Source organism: Rhododendron vialii, chromosome 8a, assembly GCF_030253575.1.
Source record: "Rhododendron vialii isolate Sample 1 chromosome 8a, ASM3025357v1".
Lineage (NCBI taxonomy): Eukaryota > Viridiplantae > Streptophyta > Magnoliopsida > Ericales > Ericaceae > Rhododendron > Rhododendron vialii.
In genome coordinates this window covers 29,924,187-29,939,894 of record NC_080564.1, presented here as the reverse complement: position 1 = coordinate 29,939,894, position 15,708 = coordinate 29,924,187, and the positions used below count along the sequence as shown (strand labels likewise).

The following is a 15,708-nucleotide window of genomic DNA, read 5'->3' as shown; positions in this document are numbered from 1 at the left end:
CACCATGAGATATCCTCCTGAAATTGTCTAGTCAATTCATCCATAACTAAGGCAAAAAGGTACGGGTTCAAGGCTGACCCTTGATGCAATCCTACAGTGATTGGGAATAGGACTGTTACGAACCCGACCGGACCGAAAAAGATCGAAAAAACAGACTGATCGGTTCGGTCTTCGGTCAGTTCAGGGGCGTGTTTTTGAGGTTCAAAGTGGACCGAACCGACCTAGGTTCAGTTCAGTCTCGATTTTTTGTAAATCTATGCGGCCCGAAACTGAACCGAATCGAATGTAGACTGAACCGACCGAACCTATTTTGGACCGAACTGACCGACCGACCGAATCGTATATATTATATATATTTATATAAATCGTTTTAATCTTGACCGTCAATTTATTTGGTGTTTAAATCTACATCATCCACAACAATCCCAAACCCTACCCTATCTCTAACTCTCCACTGCCCACTGCCATTCTCACTCCAGACCGCAGACCTCTTTCTCTCCCTTCTCTAGTTCTCTCTCGTCTCCAGTCCACGAATCACGATCTCTGCCGCTTTCCTCCATTCTCAGACTCTTTCGTTTCGCGCTCCAAACCACCCCCAGTTGCCGCCGCTGCCAACGCCTCAAAGAAGGAGCCTAGCAGATGCAGCGCCGACTTCTCCCTCGCCGGCGACGGATCTGACGAGTCGTCTCGTCCCTCCGATCGTTCCTCTGTCAGCTGATAAGGTTCGTATCTTGTATCTCCGATTCTCTCTCTCTCCCTGTCCCTCTCTCTTGCGAGTGAGCTGATTACTCCGGGTTGGAGGAGATTTTCATTTGTGGTTGTTGACTTGTTGAAATGGAACAACATAGAGTAGAGTAATGATTTTCCATTTAGTGTGTTTTTTTCTCTTTTTTTTCCATTTACTGTGTTTTTCCATTTACTGTAATGATTTTTCTCTTTTACTGTGATTTTTTTTTCTCCATTTACTTTTTTTTTTCCATTTACTGTGTTTTTTTCTTCATAAGTAATGATTTTCGTTGTTTTTCAAAAAAACCTTTCATGCCTAATGTTTGAGAATACATTTACAGAATACGAACTATTATTGGAAGCATCATTTTAGATCATAAAATCAAAATTTGAAACAATTACTCTACTATCTTTGAAGAAGAAAAAAAAAAGCTCTTTTCCATTAGTATAAAATCAGAAAAACAGTAAAACGATTTTTGAGTTAGGGCTTTTGATCTTGAGCTAATGAGTAAAATGATTTCTAAAAACAGTAACGATCTTAAGCTCTTTTCAGCTCTGATTTTCTTTTTTTCTACTTTTCCCGAATCAAATTCAATTCTCAAGTTCATCTCTTGTCCCTCATCTCCGCCAGAACGTCCTCGACAACACCAGCGAAATGTCTGACCATGAGCATGAGGTATTCAATTTCAAAACCCTATATTGGCTTCAAAATCAGATTTTTGTTGAATAGTTTAATGGATTTAGTGTTTACAATTTACATACTACTTAATTTTCGCATGAACACGAGGTGATAGATTGATAATCAGATTAGTGCACGAACAACATGAAAATCAGATTGTGATTATGTTGGTTTTAATTTGCTGTTGTGTTAGATGGATGATATGGATGATGATATTATGGATGAAGGTGCGGAGTTTGATATCCCTCAAAATGCTGAACTAAATGATGATCTCATGCCTGAAATTAATAATGAGTCTGAAAAAAAGAAGGTTGTTGGTATGAAAAAAAGGGGCTCCATGTTTGAAGCATTTTACAACTATTACACCGGAAGGTCATCTAAAACCTAGGGCTGTATGCAATTGGTGTAGGACAGATTATGCTTGTTACTCGAAATTAAATGGTACTAAATCACTAACTCGTCATCTAGCGCATCAATGTACCAAATATCCAGCAAGTAAGAAATTTACAGGTTCTAGGCAAAAACTCTTTAGTTTTCAAAGGAAAAAAAAACAATAGTGAAACAAGTGCAAACCTTGTGTCTGTGGCCTTTAGTGTTGACGCTTGTAAAAGGGCACTAGCGAGGATGATAATAATTGATAAGTTACCTTTTTCATTTGTTGAGGGTGAAGGATTTAGAGATTTTATTAGTGTTGTTCAACCAATGTGGAATCCTCCTCGTAGGCTTGCGATGGCAAAACAAATTATGATCATGTATGAGAACGAGAAAAAAACATTGAACCGTACACTCAAGAATCAAAGGGTTTGTCTTACAACGGACACTTGGACTTCGGCCCAAAATCTAAATTACATGTGTCTTACGGGTAATTTAATTGATGAGAATTGGAGGTACCAAAAGAAAATTTTAAATTTTTGTGTTGTTCCTAATCACAAAGGTGATACTCTTGGTAGAAAGGTTGAAGAATGCTTATTGGATTGGGGAATTGACAAGTTTCTAACCATTACGGTTGATAATGCATTCTCAAATAATCTTTTGATTAGATACTTAGAGAGAAAGACCAAAGATAGGAAGACTACCATTTTAAATCACGAATACTTGCATGTGAGATGTTCGGCATGTAACACCCGTTCTGAGCATGCACGTGCATCGCATATGTCATTTAACTTTATGTTGCATAGGTCATGCTATTTGTTACACGAGTTGTGTTATTATTCGCATATCATTCATTAATTGTTAAGCAATACATGATTTAATTTGAGGGTTTAGTTAAGTAAAAAAAAAAAAAAAAAGAGATTAAATTTGAGGGTTTAATTAAGTTAATTAAAAGAGATTGACTTGGTAGGTGGAATGAAGGGTAGAGATGAGTTATGGCACATTTAAACCTATATACCCAACCTCAGAGGATAATTCTTTCCTAATAAACCTAGCTTCTACGGTATTCTACACCATTCCACACCCCTCCACCGTTTTTTTTTGTATCACGTAGAGAGAGAGAGAGAGAGAGAGAGAGAGAGAAGAGAAGAAGAAGAAGAAGAAGAAGAGGAGGAGGAGGAGGAAGAAGGAAAAAAAAATTTGGGGAAAATCTAATTGAAGGTAAACCCTATTTTATACCTAATCTATGTTTTGAATTTTGATCAAACATGTATATACCTGCATATTCTTGTAGTTTAAATCCTAATTGGTTCATAAGAGAATGGATTTTAATCTAGCAAATTCGTGTGGCTTATGGGCATGTCAATTAGAGCTTGAACTTGACTGAATCTGTCATGTTCTTAACGAATTTTTCTCACTGACTTTCCGACCTTGTAATTTTCTGAAATTTTTACTGGAGATGGATATGCATGTGTAGTTGATTGGGTAAAATTTTCAGAATTTATTTCAAAGAGGAGAAAAAGTTAAAAATCACGCACCGAGCTGCTGCTGTGAAACTCGCATTGCTGACTGCACCGACACAAGTTGGAAAAACAGTCATATCTTCTAGCTCGAGACTCGAAATCACATTCCGCTTGCTTTGCTAGAAACTAGACACGTAGAGCTTTCCAACGATGCAACCCGTGCGTTGTGGTTATGCCTGAGCAATAACAGAACTGCTGTTAAAGTTGACCCAAAATTTGTCTCTGCACCAGTTTTGATATTATGTTAAGTTATAATCGCGAGGCCGTAGTAAGGTTATCCGAACTCCGTTTTTGATGAATGACCTGTCGATTCGAAGAGGAAGAAGTTTACTTTTCAATGGTTAAAGTGTCATTTTTCAATTCACGATTATGTTTCGGATATGGTCAAAACAGTACATGTTGGTCATGGTCTAAGTCTTATTCTTGGGAATTCTTGTATCAAATCTCATTGATTCATCTTTGGAGCATTGAAACACATCATCCATCGTTTTTATTGCATTGGTCTCATTCAGTATCATACCAGGGATGGAGATTAAAAAGATCATATGCTAGATTTATTGATGCATTTTACTTGCATTTTAACATGAGTTGGAGTATGAAATATACTAAGTGTAGTGTCATTCAAATTCTAGGATCGCGGAACGAGTCTCCACCTCAAGGTTGAGAAGGAGGCTTTTTGCTTTTGTCTTTTGGATCTCTAAGGTGAGTGTGCTATTTCATTGAAGAGGCTAGCTAAAAATAAATTTATATTTTTTTGCAAATGATGGGAATTTTTGACGGTTGTGGATATGGATCAAGTTGCTTGAAACGTGATTTTATTTCAAGAGCATGCCATAGTTGTATTATTGGTTGGAATTGTTTTCTTCTTGATGTACACAAGATGGGTATAAATTGTCTGTTTGATGTACACAAACAGGCTATAAATTGTTGGAATTACTCTGTTCACAGGGTCACGGTACCGTCATAACTCCTGGTTGCAAGGGAAGCAAACCTATGGCTTCTTGAAATATTGTGCTTATTTAATGGTTTGTGAAAAATAACTTGTTTCTTGGTAACCATGTTTGCTCGTGTAAATTGTTTTATACTTTTTGCTTGAATGAAGTAGTAACAATCACAACCCTTCCAGGTAACTGAAGTAGAGTTTTGGTCCACAACTAGTCGGACAGGCTGTAGGACATTTTATGATACAAATTTTTGGGGAGTTGTAGCTCTTGTGAATGTGAACTCATCTTGTATAGTTCTCTTGTAAATTTTATTTTGGAAGTCGGTTGTAATCTACTTAGTTGGCGTTGTCTTGCGTTATGGAAAGAATTTTATTAAGTTTGTTGCTTAGCTTTCTTTAAGACAGTTTAGGCTAATCCTCATAGAGCGGGTCATTTCACGGCACACATCTTAAATCTAATCGTACGTGAGGGATTACAAGAGATTGATGTCCCGATTGCAAGGGTACGCAATATGGTGAGATATGTGAGGTCTTCCCCATCTAGAATGACGGAGTTTTGGTCATGTGTTGAGAAGGAGAAAATTATGTGTAGGCTTAAACCTTGTTTAGATATGTCTACTCGGTGGAACTATACATATTTCACGTTGGAGAGAGCTTTAACTTATCAAAAGGCCTTTGATCGATTGTGTGATGACCCAAACTTTAAATTAAATGTAAGAGAGGAGGAGATGGACGAGAATTTTGATGATGTTGATAGTTTTTAGTGTATAAATAGGGTAATTGAAATTGAGAAGAGAAAGAAGAAGAGGGGGGGGGAAGGAGTACGTTGGGCCTCCAAGTTCAAGTGATTGGGAAAAGATTAAGTTGTACGTAAAGTTTCTTTGAGTGTTTTACGTTGCAACTTTGAAATTTTCGGGTTCTTTATACGTCACTTGCAATGTTTTTTTTGATGAAATGGTGTTGATTCAACAAGACATTATGAAGTTGTGTGAAAACGAGGATAGTGATTTGTATGATTTGACAATGAGTATGCGTATCAAGTTTGACAAGTATTGGGGTGATTTTGATAAAATTAATCAAATGATGATGTTTGCGATTGTTCTTGATCCTCGATGCAAAGTTGCATTTTTTGAGTATTGTTTGCTAAATACCTTGGGCTATGATAAGGCAATTGTTAGTGCGTTCATGGATAAGTTGAAAAGTGAAATTACCCGTTTATTTGGATGGTATGTGAAGCATAATGGTAGCTTGAGTGTACATAATAAAGAAGTTGGGGAATCATTGGATACCGTAGATTTGGATGGACTTGAAATGGATATTGATAATCATAAATCTTTGAAATTTCAATTTAAGATGCACAAACAAAAGGAAGGCAATATGGCAAGCAAAACGGAATTGGAAAAGTATCTTGCAGAAACTAGTGAGGATGATTGTGACAACTTTGATGTACTTCGTTGGTGGAAGTTAAACTCTTTGAAATATCCAATTGTCTCTCAAATGGCACGAGATGTGCTAGCAATTCTCGTGTCCACAGTCGCCTCCGAATCCGCTTTTAGCACGGGCGGACGTGTCATTGATCCTTATCGAAGTTCTCTCTCTCCGAAGACTGTGGAAGCACTAATTTGCACATAACAATGGATTAGAAAACCAACCAAGATCAATATAACAGAACAACTTGATGAATTGGAGGTATTAGATTCAGGTACTACTCTTACTTTTAGTTTTTATTGACAAGTATTTTATGGTCCTTAAATATGTTTTATGTTAATGTCTTACTTGTATGTTTTCTTTGTTTTTGTTTTATTTATTTATTTTTTGTTTTTTTACTTTTTTAGTTGTCTTGGAATCAAGTGATAAGGACTAAAGAGTTGGTGCTTGGATTGAAGAGTTCTGTCATGGGTACACAAATGTAATTATTTTGTTTTGTTTGTCTACAAATTCTTATTTTAATTTATCGGGTTGATTTTGAACCACCTTAATTTCTTTCTTATGTTTTCCTTCACAGGGTATGGCTTGATGTGTTGAGGTGGTGATGGCGAAATGTTTTCAATTGGTGATGTTTTGGTAGTGAACTTGAAATGTTTTGTAAACTTTTAATGTTAATTTGGTGTTGTATTTTGTAACGAAACTAATGTAGTGAAGGGTGATTGTGGCAGTGTAACTGTGTTAGCATGGAACAGGTGGTGATGGGTGGTGAATCTGGACTATGTATGTGTTAAAATCTGTGTTAATTTGGTGAATCTGGAACAGGGTGATTGTGAATGTTTTTTTTTTCCCGGCATTTTGTGAATCTAGAACAGCCAAACAGGTGGACTATTTGCTTTGGTGAATCTGGAATAGATGGTGAACTGGTGATTGTGAATGTTTTTTTTTATCAGCATTTTTTGAATCTGGAACAGGTGCACCACCTCTTTGCTTTCTGTCTTCCACTTCATTTGACAAGTGGTTTTCTTTGGGCCTAGACTGTTTGCTTTGGAAAAAATGGTTCATAAAAAAATGGCCCAAATAAAAATAGGTAAAAATGGCCCATATAAAAATAGGTGAAAATGACCCCTTATAAAAATGGGCCCAAAATGATTGGAAATGGCTCAAATAAGGGTAGAAAAATGGCCCAACAGTCATTAGTAACTTAAGTTTTGAAAATGGACCCAAACAGCCCAAACCGCCTAAATGGCCCATTTCGGGGTGGATCAAAATCCCCGACATCCTCGAACTCACCCCGAATCGAATTGAACCAAAGTCAATACCGGTCGGGATCAGTCTCGGACTTACATACCCTGAACCCGATCGGTTTCCCCGCCAATCCGCCTCAAACCGACCAAATAACACCCTTAGTTTGGAGCGCGAAAGGAAAGAGTCTGAGAATGGAGGAAAGCGGCGGAGATCGTGATTCGTGGACCGGAGGCGAGAGAGAACTAGAGAAGGGAGAGAAAGAGGTCTGCGGTCTGGAGTGAGAATGGCAGTGGGCAGTGGAGAGTTAGAGATAGGGTAGGGTTTGGGATTGTTGTGGATAGTGTAGATTTAAAGACCAAATAAATTGACGGTCAAGATTAAAACGATTTATATAAATATATATAATATATACGATTCGGTTGGTCAGTCGGTTCGGTCCAAAATAAGTTCGGTCTACATTCGGTTCGGGCCACATAGATTTACAGAAAACCGAGACCGAACCGATCAGACGGTTTTTTCGGTCTTTTTCAGTCCGGTCGGGTTCGTAACAGCCCTAATACATATGTTCTCCGGACATTTTCATGGTTTTGCCCCATGTGTATTATATCTTGGGGTTTTTGCCTTGAATATAATTTTAATTGCCCCATAGATTTAATACTCTTCGGGCTTTGCCTCATGAATTTTACACTCTTTTCTCATTGCCCTCAAAATAATATGCTTCCCCCAGATTTTGGTCTTTGCCCCATGGATTTTATACTCTTTTCTCCTTGCCCCAAAAATAATTTACTTCCCCCAGATTTTATTGATAAGTTGCCAACCATTTACATCTCTCTCTCTCTGTGGAAAAGAGAAGAAATCAATTGAAGAATCAATTAGATAAGAAATTGAATGCATGGATTAGTAATAACCCATGAGCCATGATTCTGTTATTAGGTAAATCTAAACCCTAGGTCCTAATTTGAAAGCAAAAACCTATATCAATTTGAGACAAAATTAATTATTTGTTTGGTTGCATCTTTTTTTATGTGTGTTTTTTTCTCATGCTTCATATTTGGTATGCAAGAATTCTTAATTTGTATTTTTTCAGATTGTTAAATGATATTTCTTTCTCGACTAGATTGTTAATTAGATTGTTTAATGTCTACCATCTGCATTGCTTAATCCTAATTTAGGACATTGAATTTTGTGTTCTACGTTAGGCTCTGTCATTAATCAAAACTAACTACCTATGCAAACTTATATTGTGACCCTCTTTTGTTGATTAGAGATTAGGATAAGGGAATTGATTTTCACACTCCTTTTTTTATATCTATACTCTTTTTTTTGTCTTTTAGCAAAAAAACACATACACTTTTAACACTAAAAAAATAAAAAAAAAGAGTGAATATAAAAAAAAGAGAGTGAAAATCAATATCCGTAGAATAAATATAGTTTCTGTTATTGTGCGTATTATGCTTATTGTTTTACTCACCAAATACGAAAATTCGTCACAGCCAGTTGTAAATGAAGTGATATGTAATGGACAAACATATTGCTTTTTGACCCCAATAATGATAAATCCTAGGTCTGCCCCTGTTTCCCGGGGATGGGTCCAGCACTAAACTGTTTGATCCAACAACCCTCCGCCTCCATCACCCAAATTTCAAAACATTTGTATCCGCAATGACAAAGAGCAATACGGTCATCATAGTATAACATTAAATGCCATCCTTCTCCTGACTGACAAACAAAAGGAACCGGTATCACTCGAGTAAAACCTCATTGCCCATGTCGAACGCGACCACCTCCGCATCACCAGTACTCCAATAATAAACTCCACCCGCGTATGCACTAGTCTTAACGAAAAACAAAGATTGAGGCGACAGACAACCGAGCGCGTCAAGATGTCTCCAAGTATTTGTACTGAGGGAGTACACATTTACACATACATCACATAGTGGCATGTCCCTTATCTCATCACGGAAACCACCTTTTAGTCGTCAGTTGACGGGTCTAATCCAGAACCACTTTGTAGTCGTCAGTTGACGGGTCTAACCCAAATCCAACACTAAAGGCCTCGACAGTGAGATTTGGCGCAAAGTAGGGATGATGCGGAAAGGGAAGCACTCTGAACTCTCTGATGGCGGGGTTCCAGATAACGAAACAATCCTCGCCATTGAACAGGCAAAACAAGCCGTTTGTGGGACCAGCAATAACCGCTGAACGTTTATGAATTCTGCAAAGATGTGTGAATTGTGTAGGTTTGGTTGAATTATTTTAGGATTGTAAATTGTGTAATTTGAGTGGGTGTGAATGGTGTGAATTCTGTAAAGAAGTGTGAATTTGAGAGTGTGAATTTTTGCAAAGGGGGTGAATATATTATGTAAATGGTGTGAATTCCGTAAAGACATGTGAATTCTAAGGATGTGATTTCTTGCAAATGGATGTGAATTATGAAAATGTGTGAATTTTACAAAGGAGTGTGAATTTTTAGGAGTGTGAATTCTGGGATGTGTAAATTTGTGGGGGTATGAATTCTCAGAGATGTGAATTCTTGGGGTTTTAAATTTTCGGAGGTATGAATTTTCAGAAGTGCGAATTCTTGAAGTATGAAAAATGGTGTGAATTTTACAAAAGGATGTGAATTCTGTGAGGTGTGAATTCTAGAATGTGTGAATTCTGGGAGGTGTGAATTTTTTGAGTATGAAAAGTGATAGGGTCAAAATAGTACAAGCATTTTTAAAAAAGATTTAGATGGAATAACATTTTTAAAAAAAAGTTTGCATGGAACCTCACGTAAAATTTGGACCGGCCAGGAATTTGCCCCCGAAACTGCTTCCTCTGCATGTTTAGTTGGGCCAAGATTTTGTTGGGTTTTTCGCCCATGTGAAAATGGTTTGGTAAAGAAGAAGCTGTTACTATGGGTAGTCGTGCATTTAATTGACGTTCCGCTGGAAATACTCTTTTAGTTGGTTTGGTGACTTGGGTCAATGCTGTGTATTTCGAAGTCCAAGAGAGCATTAATTTGTGTTTGGCTCTAAAGCTTTCCAAACAAAAAGGTAAAGCCAGGATTTTAATTTTGGAGTCGGCTTAGGCTCCGTTCCGGAAATTTTTTTTAAAAATAAATACTTATTTTGCAACTTTTAATTCAAAAATAAGAAATGGCATTTCACAAAATCCTTCTTAAAAAGTTCATTTCACATTTTCAAACTCAAAAATAATGTAAATGAAAAAAAAATTCAAATTTTTTTGCATTGTATTAAAGATCTCAATAAGATCTATCAAACAAGATCCATAGTAGTAGAAAAATTATTTGCGTAAACACATGATTTTTGAGCTTAAAGTTGCCTTATACAAAAAATAAGACTGTTGCTATGATAATGGGCGCCGGCGGAGGGAAATCGTACCCGCGGCCTCGCCGGGCAAGCACCCTACACACCTCGGATGCCATTGATTCTCGTGCATGCCCCTTCGGTTTTTTTTTTTAGAATTTTTGAACGGCTCGGATCGGCCGTCCGGTGGCCGGAGACGGCCCGGCGCGGCCCCCGGTACGATTTCCCTCCCGGCGCCCATTGGTACCTATATAAATTCTACCAAAATAATTACCACCCTTCTTATTTTCCGGAACAACCCTTCTTATTCAACAAAAAATAAGTTCTTAATCCTTTTCTGGAACCCAGCCTTAAAAGACATACATTTTTTATCATAAGTTTTTATTTTTCAATTCAACACATTTGTACATTGAAATTATTCTTTAAACTATATCAATTATCACGTGCTTATTTTTTATTTATGAAAGAAATTAAGAAACGAGAATGTAAAATCACCGATTTTTTTATCAAATCAAACTAAAATTATCAAGATTATAATTAGTTATCCACGAATAATATTTAAAATCACGAGAGGTTCAAAGCTTCATGTTACATTACAATAACTCCGACCAGTACACTAGAAACTACAAAAGCATCGCAGGTGGTGTGCTCAATATCAACTTGTAACAGTTACATTTGCTGTGTTCGGATGATGATTACCGAAATAACTTTTGAATGTATGTCCACCACACAAGGTCATCCATCTCCTTTCGAACGGGCGTGAAGCCAACACAAGGTCATCCATCTCTTCAACAAAGCCGACCGTTTCTGATATTTGATGCGGCGACAAATAACAGCTCCTTCTCGTCTCTAATTAGATCGTGCTCCACCAAATATTTCCGGAACAATTTGACATAAAAGATCGTTCTGTGCCTCGCTTTTCACAAACAGTGAATCAGTACGTCGTACACCAACTGCATTGTCCAAAATATTCACATTTACAAATGGAAAAATAACAAAAAGGAAAAGGAAAAAACTGAATCCAGTGACCACCATATTAACATGTGAAAAGTGGCATTATTGTTTTCACTTCGTAAAACGAATGATACCTCCGCTTTTTATTTCAGAAATTAGCTATTACAACAAGTACCGCTTATCCAATACGGAGTATAAAACAATGTAAGCAGTGCCTCATAGAATCGATTTATCTAACAATTTAAGTAGTATGTCATAGAATTGACTCATCTGATGATGTAAGTAGCATATATGTAACGCCCCGAAAATTCGGAGACATTAATAAATATTTCAAAGATTATTTTCACAAAAAAAATTTCATAGATTTACAACGTCACCATTTCAAAAGCATATGTCATTATATTACAACCGTTTCAAATAAATCAAAATATTACAATTTTCAAAGCTTCCAAAATTAAAGTCGACTTAAATTAATCAGAGCGACTATGCAGCTTCTTCCTCGATAGGATTGAACTCGATCGAATCGTACGACACTTCTGTTCTGTCTTCGGTACCTGACGTTCGAGTTACCAGGGCAACATAGTACCGTGAGCGATGACGCTCAATAGCCAAAACTCACCTGAACCCATAACTTACAAACAAGGACATATACAATACTGTTAGAGTAAGAACAATTAAAGTAGCAAGCGATCAATTTCAATTACTAGCCTTTAACTTAGTGAAATCTAGAATCTCAACCCTTGAGAAACATCCTCCCATGTTAACCACTAGGACTATGGCCATTCGTGATACCGCTCCCCCTTGCTTGCCCTAACCGGGAGCCCCGATGAAACGACCTAAGTTATTTACTTAGTCGGAGTCATCGGCCGCCTCGCAAGGATGAATTCCCCAGGGAACCAACCGTAACCACTGGGCCCACAAGGAACTAATCGTAACCTTGGGAGTATATAGACCATAACCTAGTGCTATGATACATATCACCCTTTTATCTTCTATTCAAAAAGAGCGATCACGCAATGCCATATCCTAAGGTTTCGAATCAACAATCAATTGCCATACCCTGGCTTCAATTCTCTTCTCCCAAACTGGACTCTGTGGATAACCTCCAACAGATCCGGATCCACTGGATAACCTCCAAGAATCCCATTAAAACCTCATTCCTCTGGCCAACCGCCAATCACATCATCTTCTATCTTTTTCAATTTCCTTTAACTTAAAAACGTCTACGTGACCCTCTCTACACGTACACCAATCCCCAGTGAACCTTGTAGAGACCCGTGTCTAATTTTAAATTTATTTTTATTGAGGTTGGTACGTAGAATTATAATTAGATAATTTTGCGAGCAAAGGATAGTTTATATGTGTAGTAGATGTGTGTTTGGTCGTGCGGGCCCGAGTTCGTGGGCCATAGGACGAGAGTGTTGAGAGACCCGCGGTGGTTAACTTTTATGAGTAGTTACCGTTTATTTTTATAGCTCATGGGATATTAGTGTAGCTACTTATTAAATTCTAAGACTTGAGAAAGTGCTTAAGGTAGTTGAGGGGGTGTAGTGTAATTACTACACTTAAAATCAGAAAATCTGATCAGAGGACCCGATTCCTCATTTCTTCTTTTTCCTTTTCCTGCGTCTCTTCTCTCTGTTTTTTTTCTTTTCTTTTCTCTCTCTCAAACCCTCATGCTTCAACTCCATAATCGGAAGCTAAGGCTTGAGAATCTCGCAACAAGGCAAGAAGAAAACGTGATCTACGGATAGAGGGCTACGCATCTATCCGAACAAAATCTTGATCGGCCAACTTTGGAGTTCCTAGCAAATTCGGAGGTTTTCATTTTTGAGGTAGGATTCTTGCTAAATGCTTAGATATGGGAAAGTATAGTGAGATACACCTAAAAATCTGTGATTATACTGTTTTTCTTTTCAATTTTAAGTTAACCCTAATAGGTTCCAAGTATAGGTGATTTATGCGTAGTATGTCTTGTTCAAGGTATATGTGGACTATGCGTAGCATGTGTTATTCATGAGTTTCAAATTTTCACGATTGATTAAAGACCTTGATGATTATTTACTAGATTATGTAAATTTTAGCATGTTGGACCGGTTTGAGTAAAGGATTGATTTAATATGTGATGATTTGATACATTCCTATAAGGTGTTTGATAAAATGACAGAGAGAAAAGTTAAACCAATTCTTGTAATTTGACACTACAGTTGATAATGACTCTACTTGTATATTTATTTGATGATAATTTTACTATCGTAAATCGGGATTCTAGATTATGACTTTGTTGAGACTATGACTAGATTGTATGATCTTTCTCGTAGTTTGGATGATTTGGAATTGGTACTTGTTATTTGGGCTAGTGAGCCACGTATTGGAGGTTGACTTGACCATTTTGTACTTGTTGTGTAGCCGGAAGCATATGGATAATGAGTTTATCCGTCGGTGTATAGTCCGTAAACCCGCGCGGGATAAGGTGTTCCATAGGCCTTTAGGTTAGTAGCCCATAAATTTGGATGATTAGGGACCTGATCAGTCGCCTAGGATTGGTACACAACTTGTTAATTTGGACTATTGGTCTTATGTGCTCTTATTTTCTCCTATTGACTTATAATTTGATGTGTTTTATGTTTGAAGGATTTTGGATATATGAGATGAGATGAGCTTACGTGGTTTGGTTATGACTTGGTATTTGGAGATTTGGATTATTATCTGAACGGATTATTTTTATCATTATTTCTGTTGGATACTTGAGAAGTAAAAGTTATTATGTATTCATTTGTTCTAAGTTACGATATATCCAATGGTTATCTTTTGAGGCTTAATAAAATGCAAGTTTTTGTAGAATATTGTATATACTCACGAATTGATGTATTCAAAAAGTAGGCAAGAACAAATTATTTTGTGTATTGTGCATTTTGCTTGCGTTCTCTTATCTTCGCCTTTAGCACGTTTCCTATTGAGTGTCGACTCACGTTGTATAATCCAACCTTTTTCAGGTTTGGAGGTGGATTCGAGGCTTAAGAATCATGGGATCTGTTCTAGTCTTTTATTTAAGAGCGTGATGGAATATTTGTATATTTTTGGCTTGTTAGACTTGTAAAATTTTATTTTGGGTTGTAAGAACTTGAATTGCAAGGTACTTTATTTGGTATTGTAATTTGTATATTGAGAGAATGGGGCCTGGAAGTGCGTAATATATAGGGTATTTTGAAGTTTATTGGTAATAAAAGGCGGGTCGTGACAACCTAATGTCCATTCTAAGTTCTCGTGAAAAAGAGTGAACAACAATCAAACATTATAATTCACGGAATGGAAATCATTTTTCTTTTTACACATAAAATTCATCTAACAATGCCAAGGAGATTTAGATTTCAATTAAAAAAAACAGAACGATTATTGTACTTTTAACCATGCCATAAGCTTATCGTGCAACAAAATTAATTATTCGGTACACTAATCATGCGATAAAATTAATAAAAGAAGAATATTCAAGTTATTCCTCTTGTTTTTCTTTTCATTTTTCAGAACCAAAAATCTACTTCTATTCTATATCATTTCGGAGTGTTGACGGTCTTAATAAAATTTTGTATTTGCGACAAAACTAGGATTGAACCGGAACTTGTTAACTTTGGGACTAAAAATATCATTTCTTCGCATGCTAGGGTGGATTTACAAACAAACTACAAACCAAGGACTAAACTGTAATTCTTCTAAGCATATTTTCAAATCTCAGTGGCTGCACAAAATGGAACTACGAAACAGAGGTACGGCCGGACTCGACCGGCGACGTCGGCTTCGATTATTTTCATACCGAAATGTGAAACAATCAATACGGAACATAATATATATATTTAGGGAGGTGAATTTGGACTACCTCTCGTCCGGTGAGACGATTTACGGAGAGGTTCGGTGGCGGGTCGGAGCGGCGGCGGAACTCGGTAGTTGGTGATGGTGCTACGGCTGTGGTGACCCGGCTGTAATGGAGGAAGGAGGTGGTTATGAGGAGGTACTGGTGGCCGGAGGTGGTGGTGAGCAAAGTGAGTGGAGTGGAGCTACGGTGGTGGCTGGAAATGGAGGCCCGGCTGGCTGTTCTTCTCTCTCTCTCTCTCTCTCTCTCTATAATTCCCTCTCTCTGCCGAAGTGGGAAAACAAAAGGGAGGCAGTTTTAAAAATTGGTTTGAATTTGCCTTAAGGGTATTGACCCATGGAAGATTATGTGCTGTCTACTAGTGAGGAATTTAGGAAGGAGATGAGGGATTTTGTTCCCCTTAATACTCAGCCGAAATTTGCAAGAAATGGGGAAGGGTTTGATTTGGTCCGCAGCAACACACGCACACAAGAAAAAAATACTCGCCGGGTACGAGCACGCATGATCGATTACGGAAATAAAATTTGGTGTGACGACATTAAAAAAAAATTTCACATTAAATAAACTTACGAGAAAAATAATATTTTTGTTCTGATAATAATTATTATTTATAAAAAAATATCGGGTCTTTACAATATATGCCTATCTAACAATGTTAG

At 37.2% G+C, this 15,708-nt stretch overlaps 2 long non-coding RNA genes across 3 annotated transcripts; both read left to right on the top strand.

Annotated features, from left to right (window-relative positions):
• The first annotated feature begins 2,945 nt into the window (after nt 1-2,945).
• On the top strand, nt 2,946-4,475 carry LOC131335161 (uncharacterized). The gene is made up of 3 exons (XR_009202445.1): nt 2,946-2,998; nt 3,933-4,002; nt 4,427-4,475. It is a non-coding gene; the product is annotated as an uncharacterized LOC131335161 (long non-coding RNA).
• Nucleotides 4,476-12,780: 8,305 nt separating this feature from the next.
• Nucleotides 12,781-14,400, top strand: LOC131335159 (uncharacterized). 2 transcript variants are annotated; one of them, XR_009202443.1, is made up of 2 exons: nt 12,781-13,016; nt 14,178-14,400. It is a non-coding gene; the product is annotated as an uncharacterized LOC131335159 (long non-coding RNA). The 2 variants fall into 2 exon arrangements; XR_009202444.1 differs by lacking the exon at nt 14,178-14,400 and adding an exon at nt 13,591-14,044.
• The last annotated feature ends 1,308 nt before the right edge of the window (nt 14,401-15,708 follow it).